The following is a 15,035-nucleotide window of genomic DNA, read 5'->3' on the forward strand; positions in this document are numbered from 1 at the left end:
ACACTTTTGTCGTGGTAATGTGGGAGGCCCATTTCAAACAGTTGATAAGAAGGTGTGAGTAAGAGTAGGGGAAAATTAGTATGGGGGAAGTTAGGACTCTTGGCTGCAGAATTTTATTTCATTTTTTAATGAGATTGCGTCTTTTAGGTTGTGTGGCACACAAGCAGAGAAGTTTGCAAGACATTGCAAACTTCCAGCAAGAACAATAACACACAAGAGCCCCAAAATCAGAGGGAGAGAATGTAAGCTACCGCCTATAACAGAGAGGCACAAGTCTCTGGGTACCTGCTGACTGACTGCTGCTAAGCCCCCACTGAGCTGTCTAGCATGCAAGTAGGTCCAGGAACCATGCCCAAAACGTAAAGTCGCAGTATTCAATTTTAACACAACCACAAATACACCAGAGCATCCAAATTTTCTGTTTTACAAGGTCGATCCTTGTTTTGGAACACTGGTTTCTAAACATGCCATGGGGAATTTGAATCAAATTTCAGCTACTAATTAGCATGTGTGTGGAACAATCAGTAATGTGCATTCGGTGTTATGTTGTTGGTTTCTTTAGGAAATTTGGGGAAACAGGAGCACTGGGAAAGCCTATTTCCCTCCCCACACACACACACTCTCACACTGCATATTTGCTGCCCACTGGTGCTGCCTGAGCAGTAGCATTGTGACATCAGAGATAATCCACCACTCAGCGCTCCCTGCCTCCCGCTCCTTGTCACACCTGGGGAGAATGACTAGCCCCCTGGCTGCCATGGCAACAGCTACCTTTGACAACTGCTTGTCCCCTTATGACCAGAACATCATCACAGAAAGGCAGTTTGTAATGAAACAGGACCAGATTTGGATAAGCAGGACAGCTGCCTGCTGTGCTCATTTGGGTTTGTACTGTGGTACGGTACAGTGTTTCTTCTCAAAGGACAATTGTTTGCTACTTTTCTTAGTAAGTGCTAGGTGAAAATAAGATGCGAAATTCATGCTCTTTTTCTTGGATATTGTTTATCTGCTTCTTACACATTCAGGGTTATAGCTTAGCACTTTCACGGAAACTCAAGTTGCATAAAATGAGTTTTGTTTTAATACAGTTTAATTTAATTACTTTCAATACTGTGTTCAGCACAGCACTGAGTGGTGAAAAGGGAGCTTCACAAAGATAAGGATGGCAATAAAATATATACTGAAAACAACAGATGATTAAGAGGTTCATTGTTTAAACAGCACTTATATAATAGTTTTTCTTTCTATTAAAAAACCTAAGGAAATTAAGATCTCAGGAGGTCATCTAGTCCAACCCCCTTGCTCAAAGCAGGACCAATCCCCAATTTTTTGCCCCCGATCCCTAAATGGCCCCCTCAAAGATTGAACTCACAACCCTGGGTTTAGCAGGCCAATGCTCAAACCACTGAGCTATCCCTCCCCCTCATCTCTAGCAACATTCTTTTATGCCAGGGCTATATTCGGCCCATTGTGTCCAAAGCCATGACAAATCAAACCAGGTCACTGCAGGCGTGAGTCTATGAGCCTTGCTCACATTGACTAGCACTTACTCATAGCAGTGGCCCCAATAAGATCAAGTTCTACTCACTGCAAGTAAAGCAAGATCGGCTTAGGTTCTAAATAAACTAAAAGTGTTAATGGAACAAGACAGACAAGAAGGGGCTTTATCCCATACATAACAACATGTTAGAGCATCTCAAAACTAGAGGATCGATTCTGATTTCCTTACACTGAATAGCCCCTTACTGTGAGAGTGGTCTCATGGACTCCCACCTGCTGAAAAAGTGTGGGTAAGGGGATAAAAATCTGTCATTAAAAAGCCACAAAACTATGTTCAGGAAATAAGCAGAATCTCTTATTTAATCTGGAAGAAACAATGCAATCCTCAGAATGTTTTATGTCAATACAACATTAATATAAATCAGTATTGAACCTGATGGTGAAGTGAAATACAATTGGCCAGATTCTAAGCTAGTGTAAATCAGCATCACCCCATTGATGCCAAAGGGGCAGAAACCCCAGCTAATGTAACTTATGGAGTGCCACTTAAATCAATGTGGTTATATCTCCAGTGGGTGTAAATCATCTTTGCCCCATTGAAATCAATTCCATACGGCTAAATTGAGTGGAAATCCATCAACCTCAACAAAAAACTCACAGATACAGACTGAAATCAATGGCGCTCCAGCTCCAGTTGGTGTAAGCTAGCGTCACTACATTGCAATCAATGGGGCCAGATCCCCAGCAGGTGAAAATCAGCATTAGCTCCATTGGTGCTAATGCGTGACACCCCAAAGTAAATAGGTGGAGCGCTACTGAACGCATTGGGCCAGAACCATAACTAGTCAAAATTGGTGTCATTCCATTGAAGTCAGTGGGGCTACACACCTTTACACAAGAAGAGGATCTGGCCCTTCTGACCATAGGCTTTCCCAAGGCACATAAATGAGTTACGGGCAAACGCCCCTTATTGGGGCAGCAGTCTGGCTTGTTCTATCCAGTTGGCAGATCATGTCCTTAACTTGTAACCTGGTGTAGATATGTAACCCACACACCGCCTGGGTGTGGTGCTCTGTCCCATCTGCTGGCACTGAGACCACTCAGAGAGAGTTTAATGAGTCTACCCTACATCCTTAGTCAAGAGCCATGTGGCTTTTAGCTCATGTGGTAGAGGCTCAAGTACTAAGCTGCAGAGGTCCCATGTTCCATCCCGCCCGCCGAAGACTGGGGCCTGTCGGTGTTACAGATGCACATCAAATTATCCACCCACAGGGGCAAGTGTGAATTGTCTGATGTTCATAGCTTCCCAACATTAACCTTAATCCTAACCATACCCCTGCAGAGTTTGGGGAAGTTCTGGGACAGACTCTTGTTCCATGACTGAACTAACCTGTAGAAGCTACCAGTTCCCCTCGGTCTCATAGAAACATGGGGATTGCCAGACAGGATCAGACACAAGGTCTATCTAGTCCAATAGCCTGTCTATGACTGTAGCTTATACCAGATTCTTCTAAGGAAAGCGGAAGAAGCTGATAGTAGGCAGATGTGGGATAATCTTCCCCCAACATTAGGTCACTGGAGAATGAAAATAGTGGTATATTAGGTGATGGTCTGTTTCCATCTTGGCATTTTGTCAGAGGCCCATGCAGTGGTTATTCTGACGTTGTTTAGTCATAGAATCATAGAATCACAGAATATCAGGGTTGGAAGGGACCCCAGAAGGTCATCTAGTCCAACCCCATGCTCAAAGCAGGACCAATTCCCAGTTAAATCATCCCAGCCAGGGCTTTGTCAAGCCTGACCTTAAAAACCTCTAAGGAAGGAGATTCTACCACCTCCCTAGGTAACGCATTCCAGTGTTTCACCACCCTCTTAGTGAAAAAGTTTTTCCTAATATCCAATCTAAACCTCCCCCACTGCAACTTAAGACCATTACTCCTCGTTCTGTCATCTGCTACCATTGAGAACAGTCTAGAGCCATCCTCTTTGGAACCCCCTTTCAGGTAGTTGAAAGCAGCTATCAAATCCCCCCCCCATTCTTCTCTTCTGCAGGCTAAACAATCCCAGCTCCCTCAGCCTCTCCTCATAACTCATGTGTTCCAGTCCCCTAATCATTTTTGTTGCCGGGTTGTGGACAAAGCTGACAAAGCAGACGATTCTTAGGGAGAACAGATTAAGGCTAATGTAGTGCCAATCTTTAAAAAAGGGAAGAAGGAGGATCCTGGGAACTACAGGCCAGTCAGCCTCACCTCAGTCCCTGGAAAAATCATGGAGCAGGTCCTCAAAGAATCAATCCTGAAGCACTTGCATGAGAGGAAAGTGATCAGGAACAGCCAGCATGGATTCACCAAGGGAAGGTCATGCCTGACTAATCTAATCGCCTTTTATGATGAGATTACTGGTTCTGTGGATGAAGGGAAAACAGTGGATATATTGTTTCTTCACTTTAGCAAAGCTTTTGACACGGTCTCACACAGTATTCTTGTCAGTAAGTTAAGGAAGTATGGGCTGGATGAATGCACTACAAGGTGGGTAGAAAGCTGGCTAGATTGTCGGGCTCAACGGGTAGTGATCAATGGCTCCATGTCTAGTTGGCAGCCGGTATCAAGTGGAGTGCCCCAAGGGTTGGTCCTGGGGCCGGTTTTGTTCAATATCTTCATAAATGATCTGGAGGATAGTGTGGATTGCACTCTCAGTAAACTTGCGGATGATACTAAACTGGGAGGAGTGGTAGATACGCTGGAGGGGAGGGATAGGATACAGAAGGACCTAGACAAATTGGAAGATTGGGCCAAAAGAAATCTGATGAGGTTCAATAAGGATAAGTGCAGGGTCCTGCACTTAGGACGAAAGAACCCAATGCACAGCTACAGACTAGGGACCGAATGGCTAGGCAGCAGTTCGGCGGAAAAGGACCTAGGGGTGACAGTGGACGAGAAGCTGGATATGAGTCAGCAGTGTGCCCTTGTTGCCAAGAAGGCCAATGGCATTTTGGGATGTATAAGTAGGGGCATAGCGAGCAGATCGAGGGACGTGATCGTTCCCCTCTATTCGACATTGGTGAGACCTCATCTGGAGTACTGTGTCCAGTTTTGGGCCCCACACTACAAGAAGGATGTGGATAAATTGGAGAGAGTCCAGCGAAGGGCAACAAAAATGATTAGGGGTCTGGAACACATGACTTATGAGGAGAGGCTGAGGGAGCTGGGATTGTTTAGCATGATTCTAACCCTCCCTGATTTTGTATAGGTCCATATCTGAGTCTGCACTGGGATCAGAGTGAACTTCACATGATCTATGAGTTTGATGGAAATATTTTCCACATACCAGGCCCTGAGTTCTCTCTCTGATCCCACAGGATTGACATGTACTGTTCTCTGCAGTCCTGGCCTCCTTACAATTCTGTCACAGTAGTGCTAGAATTGAGATTGTGTGATCTTAGCACACCAGGAGTTGAGCACAGTCTAACAAAAGAGAATATAAAAGAGATGGACCTGTATATTTAACAGCGTCCTCTCGTGAGATGCAATTTCAGAACAGCTCAGGTATTTGTATGATTTCAGCATCCTTTTACCTGAGTTTTAATCTACAGAGGGCATCCAACCCAAAGCACTAATGGTAACTGCAATTCACCTTTAAATCAAGAATAAGAGGCCTGTGATTTACAAACAGAATCTCTTGAGGTCTAGCCTTACTGAGTACAACAAACTGCAGACACCCTCTAAGTAGAATGCTGGAAGTGTGCTACTCCCATAATAACCCAGTGGTCAGTGGATTGAAACCAGGGTCAGCTAGCCCTGGCCTGTTTATTATTTATGGGTATAAAATGTCTATGACTAAAGTTAGTCTGGAAAGTGGAAGAAAGTTTCTAACCATCAGAGGAGGGAGGTTCAGGAACAGCCTCCCACTAGAATTAGTGGAGTTATACAACAATTTAAAGTGGAGCTGAATAAGTTTATGAATGGGATTATATCATATTGCTGCCTGCAACAGCAGTAGACTGGACTCCATGACCTCGGGGGGTCACTTCCTGTCCTATGTTGCTCTTGGGATTGCCAATATTAACGAGCCTGCATTATGCACAATTATTTTTGTGCAATTCAAAGAAATAGTGCTACCCGAAAAATCGGATGGTGACCCAGAGAACTTGCCACCTCTCTCACAGCTGTTTATTGATTTTTTTAAAAAATCAGTAACTACATTTATTGAGAAAATATCTTCCTGTATATCATCCTTCTAAAGGCGTCCTTCACTCCATGTTTCTAAGGCTGTAGATCAGAGGGTTCAGCATAGGGAACACAGAGATGACGTTGTCTTGGTCCAAGGTGTAGCCAGAACTGGGTCGTAAATACATAAAATCAGAGTACTGTAGAAGGTAGTGACAGCTGTCAGGTGAGAGGCAAAAGTACAGAAAGGTTTCAGTGGATCTTCAGGATGGTGTGTTAAGAAGACAGCCTGAAACATAAGGCCATGTTTCAGAGTCCTGGTGTGAGGCCTAAAGCCTGAGCTAAAGTAACCAAAACTTTGCAGATCTAAAGCAAAGCCAAGCTGTGAGCAAGAGGCAGGCCCCGTTCACAGAATCTGGCAAGAACAGGGTTGATATTGCAGAATCACACGTGCTTAAGTAGTGCTAGGCACAAGTATATATGCGCCAGCACATTCCAGAAAGGCGGTACCAGAACACCTCGATACCAAACACATGCCCCAGAGATAACAGGAGCACGCTGTCCCATCCTAAGGATAAGGTCAGGATGACAGCATGATGGATAGAGATGTTTTAATCAAACCAACATGTACAAGGTAATGGGCAGCCCTTGGATCCGTCAATGGGTGGCACCCTAATACGTCAGAGGGTGTCATTCTGATACGTCAGGGGCAATATGTCACTTGTTTGTATTTGTGTTTAAAGATGTATCTCAGAGGGAGTGTCTTTGGCCAGCCTAGCGAGCAGTGGAGAGTCCCACCAGTGACTGAGTTGCGTCCATTGACACAAGCATACAGGTCTGACTATCCATCCAGATGCTATTACTGTGCTCTATTGACAGTAAACCTGGCCAGGTGCCTTCACTGAAAATTGAGTCTGTGGATTTCTTGGGCTGTTTCATTCAGGTCTGCTATCTCCACAGAGCTGGGACAGCACACTGAACGAACACACACGCAGCCAACATCGTACCCCAGATGGCGACGAGGCTGTACATATAAGAGACTATCTAGAACAACTAGCATAGTAATCTTGACAAATATAGTTGACAAGGGGAAATGAATAACATCATTGCGTTGTGTATGTCAGAGCAGGACAGCTTAAGGATGGGGAGGGATGTCAGAGAAGAAATGATTGCTGACCCTGGGGTGAGAGAAAGACAAGCTGAATATACAAATTGTTCGGGCCGTTGAATTCACAAAGACACAACGACTATCAGCACACAGAGTTTCCTGGACATGATGACCCTCTAGAGCAAGGGGTTACAGATGACTGTGAATCGGTGAGAGGCCATGGTGTCCAGGAGGCATCATTCATTGGTCACAAAGGCACAGACAAAGAAAAATTGCACAGCTCACTCAGGGAATGAAATGATTCTATTATTCTCTGCTACAGAAGTCATGAGCACCTTAGGTGCAATGACAGAGGAATAACCAACATCTACAATGGACAGATTACTGAGGAAGAAGTACATAGGGGTGTGAAGATGGCGTCAATCCTGATTAAAACAGTCATCCCAAGATTCCCTACCAGTGTGATAACATAGCTCAGTAGGAATAACATGAAGAGTGGGACCTGCAGCTCTGGGTGGTCCATGAATCCCAGAAAAATCAATTGTGTCACCATGGTATGAGGCGGCATAGGTGGGAAATCTAAATTTGCAAATAAACTGGAGCCAAAAAGGGAGCATGTGTAGATTCCCTGTAACAACTCTGACTGCTCCTGTGAAATAGTGTGTCTTGGGGAATGTATTATGGGTTATGCACACACTTCCCCCTGGAGCTGGTGCACTGTCTCCTTACAGAAACACAGCACACTGTGCATTGTTTTGCATTCAATTAAATATGTGCAGAGATTCCGCCACAATACGAGAGACTGTCCAAATCTGAATTGTTCCCATGCCAGAAATGTCCCTTAGGGCACAGGGCTTTGCCATCCATGTCTCTTTTGCTCACCCTCTCTGTTGTTAAATCAGATTAGTTTGGAAAGGAGGTAAATCATCTCTTGTAAATGTATAGACAATAACAAATGGTGTAGAACATTTTCATTTACACTGGTTTTGTCTTCTGGCTCCCATCAATGTCAGTGGGAGTTGATGGCACTTGGCACCACTGAAACTCAAAGCAAAAGTCCTACAAAGGATCTGTGTCTAACGTTGGGAATCCCCAGCAGAAAGATGTTGCAGGTCTAATATGTACCTGTAGAGACATTCATGTCATGTCATTCATGTCATGATACATTGATAGGAGATTATTTGCCTCCCTTCTAAACTAAACACTCCCAATCTATATATCTCTTATTTTATAGAAGATTTGACCCACTGGATGGTTTCATGCATATTAACACAGAGTATAAAATATTTCTGTAGCTAGAACATATCCTATCTCTAATGGAAAGCATGTGGGTAATACAAAGAGAACATTCCCTAGGATTGTCCTTTGATGTATTATTTTTGTTCTTATGAAATGGTGTATAATCACAGGGATTATGAGGGATCTGTACTCAGTACTTTATTGGCCCCTGATTAATTGTAATCCTTATTTTTATTTTTCACCAGCAGAGGAGAGAGTTTCTGGAAGAAATGGCAGAGAGAAATCACACCACGGTGACAGAGTTGATTTTTGTAGGATTCAGATGTTCATCCAGATCTACAGACCCCCTCTTTATTTTGTTCCTAGTGATGTATGTGGTCAGCCTGATGGGGAATCTTGGGATGATAGCTTAATCATGGTTGAAACCCAACTTCATACCCCCATGTACATTTTCCTAAGCCAGATGTCCATTGTAGATATTGGATATTCCACAGCTATAGCTCCCAGGCTGCTCATGACCTTGGTAGCAGAGACGAGAACCATTCCTTTCATTGAGTGTGTGGCACAACTATTCTTCGTCTGTTTCTTTGTGACCAGTGAAAGTTGCCTACTGGCTGTGATTGCTTATGACCGCTTCAAAGCTATCTGTAATCCACTGCTCTACAGAACCATTATGTCCAAGAGACACTGTGTCCTGTTGGTGGCTGGCACATATGTCTGTGGCTCTGTGAATTCAATTGTGCAAACTCTATTTATATTCAGTCTGTCCTCGAGCAGAGGCAACGAGTCCCCATTTCTTTCAAAGGTATCCATGTAATCTGGGTATTGATCAGGATGCTGGGTGTCCGAGTCAAGAAGGTGGAGTAAGTCCAGGGGCGGAAGCTGGTTCAAGTAACCCCTGACTTTTTCAGTCATTTCCATTGCACAACTCCAGCAGGGATATCATCGGGCTAGACTTATGTAGTGAGGTCATTGTTCACACCTGGTGTGGTGTGTCCCTGTTGCATACAGGCCACTTACTTGCAGAGAGCCTGCTTTTCTCCAAAAAGTTGCACCACCTAATGTCACGTGCTGCATCCAATAATTAGGCCCAGAGGTTAGAGCGTAGGTTGCAGTGAGGTGCAGGATTGCGCCTAGGCTGATAGTGGTGCTAGAATGAAGGTCAAGGTCCAAACCAAGATCAGAGTCCATCAAAAAAGCAGAAGGAGAACCAGAGCCAGAGTCTAAATCCCTGCCAAAGGTCATAGCCGGATAGTCAGAGAGCAAAGATCAGCCAAGTCAATGCAAGCCAGAGTCCAGATACAGGCCGAGGGTCAAAGCCGGGTAGCCAAAGTCCGAGTGCTTGAGGAAGATCAGGAGGAGAAGTCAATGCTGGAGTGGGTTGGTGGAGGGCCTGGAGCGGGGCTAGAGAAGGGCAAGGAGTATATGGAACCAGGATGGGTAGCCAACATCTGGAGCTAAGAAGGGTCACGCCAAAGTCATAATCAGAGACCGGAGCCAAAGGTCAAGCCAGAGTCAACAGTGAAGAACCGGAGGGCAGAGCAGGACAGGGTGGTGCATGCAGGCGGGAACCAGGATGACTTACAGGTTCTCCTAGGCCCTGCCCAGCTGGATCCCTAGAGTCCCCTCATTGCGGGGGGTCTCTCTTTCTAGGAATAGAAGAAGGAGAGCAAGATGACAAAGATGTCTCTGACCCTAGGATCCAAGCCAAGGGGAGCTACCACCCAGGCATTGTGCTAGGACCCCATAAACCTCCCTGTTCATTTCACACTCAGAGACTCCCCCAGCAGGAGGGGAGAATAAAGGGCAGAACCTGAAGTTGCCTCTCAGGGAAAGGGACTAGCCTGGGACCCAGTCCAGTTCCCAGATCTACCCCCAGGAGTGTGTGACCAGGATCTCAGCCCTTCCTCTGTGTCTCAGACCCCACCTGCCAGATGGGGAGAATCCTATCTTGCCCCAAGGTGTTAGGGGGCAGTTTCCTTTGTGGATGGGAAGGGTTCAGATACCAGGTGAGTGGCTTGGGCCTCAGGTGGGGGATAGTCAGACATTCACTGCAACGGGGTGATATGGGCCATGGGGAGGTCTGAGCAGTGATAAGAGGGGAGGGGCTCCACATCAGGCCACCCCTCCCAGACTGCAATGGTTACTGAGGATAACCCCTGGCCGTGAGGATGCTCTCATTTCTGGGCCAGCCCCACGGCCCTGATAGCTTGATGCTTCTGAAACTGGCCTCTGGGCATGGGGGAGGGACCGTATCTGGCCTGGCTCCAGCTCCAGGGATCTGGATGGGACATGGTGACAAGAGCGAGGTGCTCGGCCTGGGTTTCTCTCAGTGCTGTGGGGTTTATGCCCACTCCTCCCAGCTGTTGTCCCCCAGGCCCAGTGAGAAATAGCAGTACCTGCGGCAGGGAGTGGGAGCTTCTGGACGTGGGAAGCGGGAGCCCTTCAAGGCTGTCCCACTCAGCACAGCCCCTGCAGTGATTTGGGAACCTGACGCAAGCACTGGATATAGAAGAGGTGGGCCATTATCATCGCTGTAACCTCCTCCTGCTGCAAGGGAACAAGAATCAGTCAGAGATTCTGACATGCATGGCAACAAAGGGCATTAACGGCAAAGGGAACCAGCAAAATTTCCACCCCAACCTTCCCCACTTCTCAGGGACAGATTCCCTAACCCGACGCCCAAGATGAAATCTTGTCTCCTCCCTAGGTGACCTCCAACCCCTCTCCCACCGTTGTGGAATGAACTCCTGTCCCCTTCCTCTCAGCCCCACCGGGAGAGCTGTTCTACCTTCCAAACCAGTCGGGGATTAAACTCCGCTCCCCAGAATCCCCTCAGCCTCCCTCTCCCCATCCAGCTGAGGGGCTGGAAGGCTCTGGGCAGTAGTGCTGTGGGGTGAGAGGACACCTTTCCCAAGGGCCCCACCCCTGTTGTTAAGATGATGCCTTGGACAGTAGCTGAGGGGAATGGGGCACTTCAGCAGCCTCTGCTGACTGACTCCTCCAGTTCTCTCAGAGCAGGTGGTGGCTGGGATAACATGATACTAGGGCCTGGAGGTGAAAGGCCCTGGGGGTCCCTCCCCAATTGATCCTTCTTTGGTTACCTCATTCTCTATCAGCTGGCCACCTTCCCCCTGAATGGAATCTGTCAGCACCAGCCCAGCCTGGATAACACAGAGCTGGGGGTCATGGATGGCCAGAAGCATCGCCTGGAGGAAAGATCTTTTCTGGCCTTCCATGAAGATCTCTCCAAAGACCTAAAACCAACAGCACCAGAGCCCCTGTCAATTGCCCAGAACCAGGCTCCAAATCCCTCTAGTATCTCACAAGGTGGATAAGAGACCTGGGGCAGCCAACCTTTGGGGTCCCATGGACCATGGAACCCCCCCTTCAGGAAGAGGTTGCAGGCACTGAGGAATAGCTCTTTCTGGAGCAGGATTCACCACAAGTGCCATGGCAGGCTGGGAACGTGTCTGTGCGCTCTGGATCCCAGCTCACAATGACAACAAAGGCCCCCTACTGCTCCCAGCAGCGCTATCTCCTGTGGCTCACCCGCTAGATGTAAGGGGCCTTTTTGATCTGCTTCCACTCCTGCTCCTCACCAACAATCCCACGAGCATTACATACGGTGCTGTAATAAATATAAAGGGAAGGGTAAACCCCTTTAAAATCCCTCCTGGCCAGAGGAGAAATCCTCTCACTTGTAAAGGGTTCAGAAGCTAAAGGTAACCTCGCTGGCACCTGACCAAAAGGACCAATGAGGAGACAAGATACTTTCAAAAGCTGGGAGGAGGGAGAAAAGCAAAGGGTCTGTGTCTGTCTGTGAGATGTGTTTGCTGGGGACAGAACAGGAATGGAGTCTTAGAATGTAGTAAATAATCTAGCTAGGTATGTGTTAGATTATGATTTCTTTAAATGGCTGAGAAAAGAACTGTGCTGAATAGAATGCCTATTTTTGTTTGTGTGTCTTTTTTGTAACTTAAGGTTTTGCCTAGAGGGATTCTCTATGTTTTGAACCTAATTACCCTGTAAGGTACCTACCATCCTGATTTTACAGAGGTGATTCCTTTTTACTTCTATTAAAAGTCTTCTTGTACGAAAACTGAATGCTTTTTCATTGTTCTCAGATCCAAGGGTTTGGGTCTGTGGTCACCTATGCAAATTGGTGAGGATTTTTACCAAACCTTCCCCAGGAAGTGGGGTGCAATTGTTGGGAGGATTTTGGGGGGAAAGATGTGTCCAAACTATGTTTTTTCAGGACCCAGATAAAGTTTGGTGGTGGCAGTGGAAGTCCAGGGGCAAAGGGTAAAATACTTTGTACCTTGGGGAAATTTTAACCTAAGCTGGTTAAAGTAAGCTAAGGAGGTTTTCATGCAGGTCCCCACATCTGTACCCGAGAGTTCAGAGTGGGGAAGGAACCTTGACAGGTGCCGTGATTCAGCCCAGAAAAGGAGATCAGTGTCCCTCACCTGACGCCCAGGGCAGGTGCAGGTCAGGTTCTGCTCCCTGACTCACTATGGTGCCTGGCAAACTCCACACCCTGCCTGTGCTTCCAGAGGTGCAGGGAATCCAACAAGGACCTGCTCCAGCACTTGCTGGTGTGAGCTTCCCAACTCACTGACCCAGGGGCTCCCCTCTCAGACACCAGGGTGTCAACCAGGGAGACAGTGAGCAGAGCCAGATCCCTGTAGATAGAATCCTCTGTTAACTCAACCCCCCAAGGGGATCCCTTTTATGCTACGTAACCATGGATCCATGCAACACACACAAGTTTGGACCATTAGCAAGGCTCCAACCCAACCCAGGGTCCTCAGCCTCTTGCAGCTGAACACTCTCTGCTGGAAATAAGTATCCAAGAATATCAGGGTTGGAAGGGACCTCTGGAGTTGATCTCGTCCAACCCCCTACTCAAAGCAGGACCAATCACCGATTAAATCATCGAATGAATTTTTGCCCCAGGTCCCTAAATGGCTCCCTCAAGGATTGAACTTAGAACCCTAGGTTTAGCCGGCAATGCTCAAACCACTGAGCTATCCCTCCCCCTAGAGAACACACTCACTGCAGGGGGAGACAGCTCCACACCTGATCTACTGAAATGCACCGGCAGAGAGACCTTACCTCCCCCACCCTGGCCATGTTTCTGTATGCCAGGCACTCGGTGTCTTGGAGCCCATCCCGACACCACAGTTCGCTCTCCTCTCTGATGTTCAGCCCTGGGGGAGAAAGACACACCCATTGGGGAGGTTTGGCATCCGGCTTTAGTGCCTGTTTCCTTCTGTTCCCTTTGCTGGGTGAACACTGGCCGGGGTCCTCGTGGAATCCACGGCCCAGTGGACTCGCAGGGTCTCCACCAGGTGGTTTAGTACCTGAAGGGCGATTTGTCTCATTCATCACAGTAATCATGTGACCCTTATGGTCACTGTGCTCTGGGAGTGGGTGCCTGTTAATGGTAGCGTCTAATATTGAGAACCTCCCACACCCACTGACATCAGGATCTGACCCTCGCTGCCGAACTGGTGACATCCTACAAGCTTTGTGTCCGTCCCCTGCCCTCATGATGGCTCCTTCCCTCCATGTGTCTCAACAGCTCTGTTCCTGTCCCCTCACCAGCCGGCAGCCCCCTGGGTGGGCTGATTTCCCTGGACTGAGGGACAGAGCCAGGCTCTGAGGTAAAGCAGCCAATTTCCTTGGCATGTTCACCCCCTTCCTTTCTCCCTGAACTTGGGAGATGAGTGTGAGTCATCATCTAAGCTGGGGTCAGTCTCAGAGGAGGAGGCTTCTTTCTGTAGGGTCCCTTGGCCGGTAAGTGGAGGGCCCAAAACAGGAGCCTTCTTTCCACTGGGGTCCCTCTGCCCTGCTGCAGTTGGTCTAAGAGAAGAGACCTTAGTTCTATTGGTGTCCCAATGGCCAGCTGGAGCTAGTCTCCAAGGGACTCACTTCTATGGGGTCCCATTGCCCAGCTGGGTTTCTGACCCCTCCTCTGCAGCAGGAGCCTCTGCAGCCAATAGATCCCATCCCTGGCTTGCCCACTGATGTCGTTGGCTGGGTCAGACATGTAGAGACCTAGCTGCAGCACAAAATTGTCTGCCTTGGTGAAATCGGAGGAGGTCTGGCCGAAGGAGGAGAAGAGGGGAATCCATCAACATTCTGCCTTCAGCTCCCCAGCTCCCCTGGGCCAGAGCTCTGCTCCCATCCATCTGTACATGGTGCTGGGGGAGAGGAACTAGAGCCCTCTTTTTCTCTGCCCCCAAGGGAGCTTGGAGTAAAGGGACAAGGGACCTCTCTGAGCATGGGACCTCTCTGAGCACTCGCTGCCAGGATTTTCCAGAGTAACAAGGGCACTGAGGCCAGGCACAACTCTGCCAGCCAGTGGCCTATGGAACATCGCAGTCCCTTACGGAGCCAGGAGGGACCACTTAACCAGGGGACGAGGAATTTGACTCAAGCCCTGACTCTGCAGGATGCTGGGGTCAAAGGTCACTTACGTCAAATCCGGAGAGGGAGGTGGCGAATCGGAGTAGGGCAGCGTTGCTCCTTATGGCCCTGGCTCTCTCCTTGGTATTCCCGGAGATGAGCGAGATATGGACATGCTGCGGGAGAAGAAGGTGGGGAGGGTCAGCGGGCAGGCGTACGTGCTCTACAGACGAGCCTCTCCCACTCCACACGCGGCTGAGACCTTGTGCTCAGGGTGGAACATCTGACTCCTCATGTGGGGGTTCATGACACTGCCCACGTCTTGCTGAACACAAGCTGTCAGTGTCCCTCCAACCTGGGACAAAGCTCAGCCTTGGGGCTGGTGTATTTGCTCTGAACCCCTGATCCATGACTAGCCCATCAGGATCAAGGCACATGCCCTGGGTCCCCAGACCACAGCTCCAGAGACCTTGGTAGGATGGATGGATTTCATGGCCGGATGCCTGCTGGCTCTTCAATCCTTGCCCTTAGCAGTTCTCTGTGCAGGGCCTGGTACCCAGCAGAGTTTGGAACAGCCGAACTGCAATGGGTTGGAGGTAGGATACCCG

The 15,035-nt window shown here is 48.1% G+C and overlaps 1 pseudogene; it reads left to right on the plus strand.

Moving 5' to 3' along the window:
• Nucleotides 1-8,282: 8,282 nt before the first annotated feature.
• Nucleotides 8,283-8,830, plus strand: LOC140912536 (olfactory receptor 5G9-like; annotated as a pseudogene).
• Nucleotides 8,831-15,035: the final 6,205 nt, after the last annotated feature.

The sequence above is a fragment of the Lepidochelys kempii genome, chromosome 6, assembly GCF_965140265.1.
Source record: "Lepidochelys kempii isolate rLepKem1 chromosome 6, rLepKem1.hap2, whole genome shotgun sequence".
NCBI lineage: Eukaryota > Metazoa > Chordata > Testudines > Cheloniidae > Lepidochelys > Lepidochelys kempii.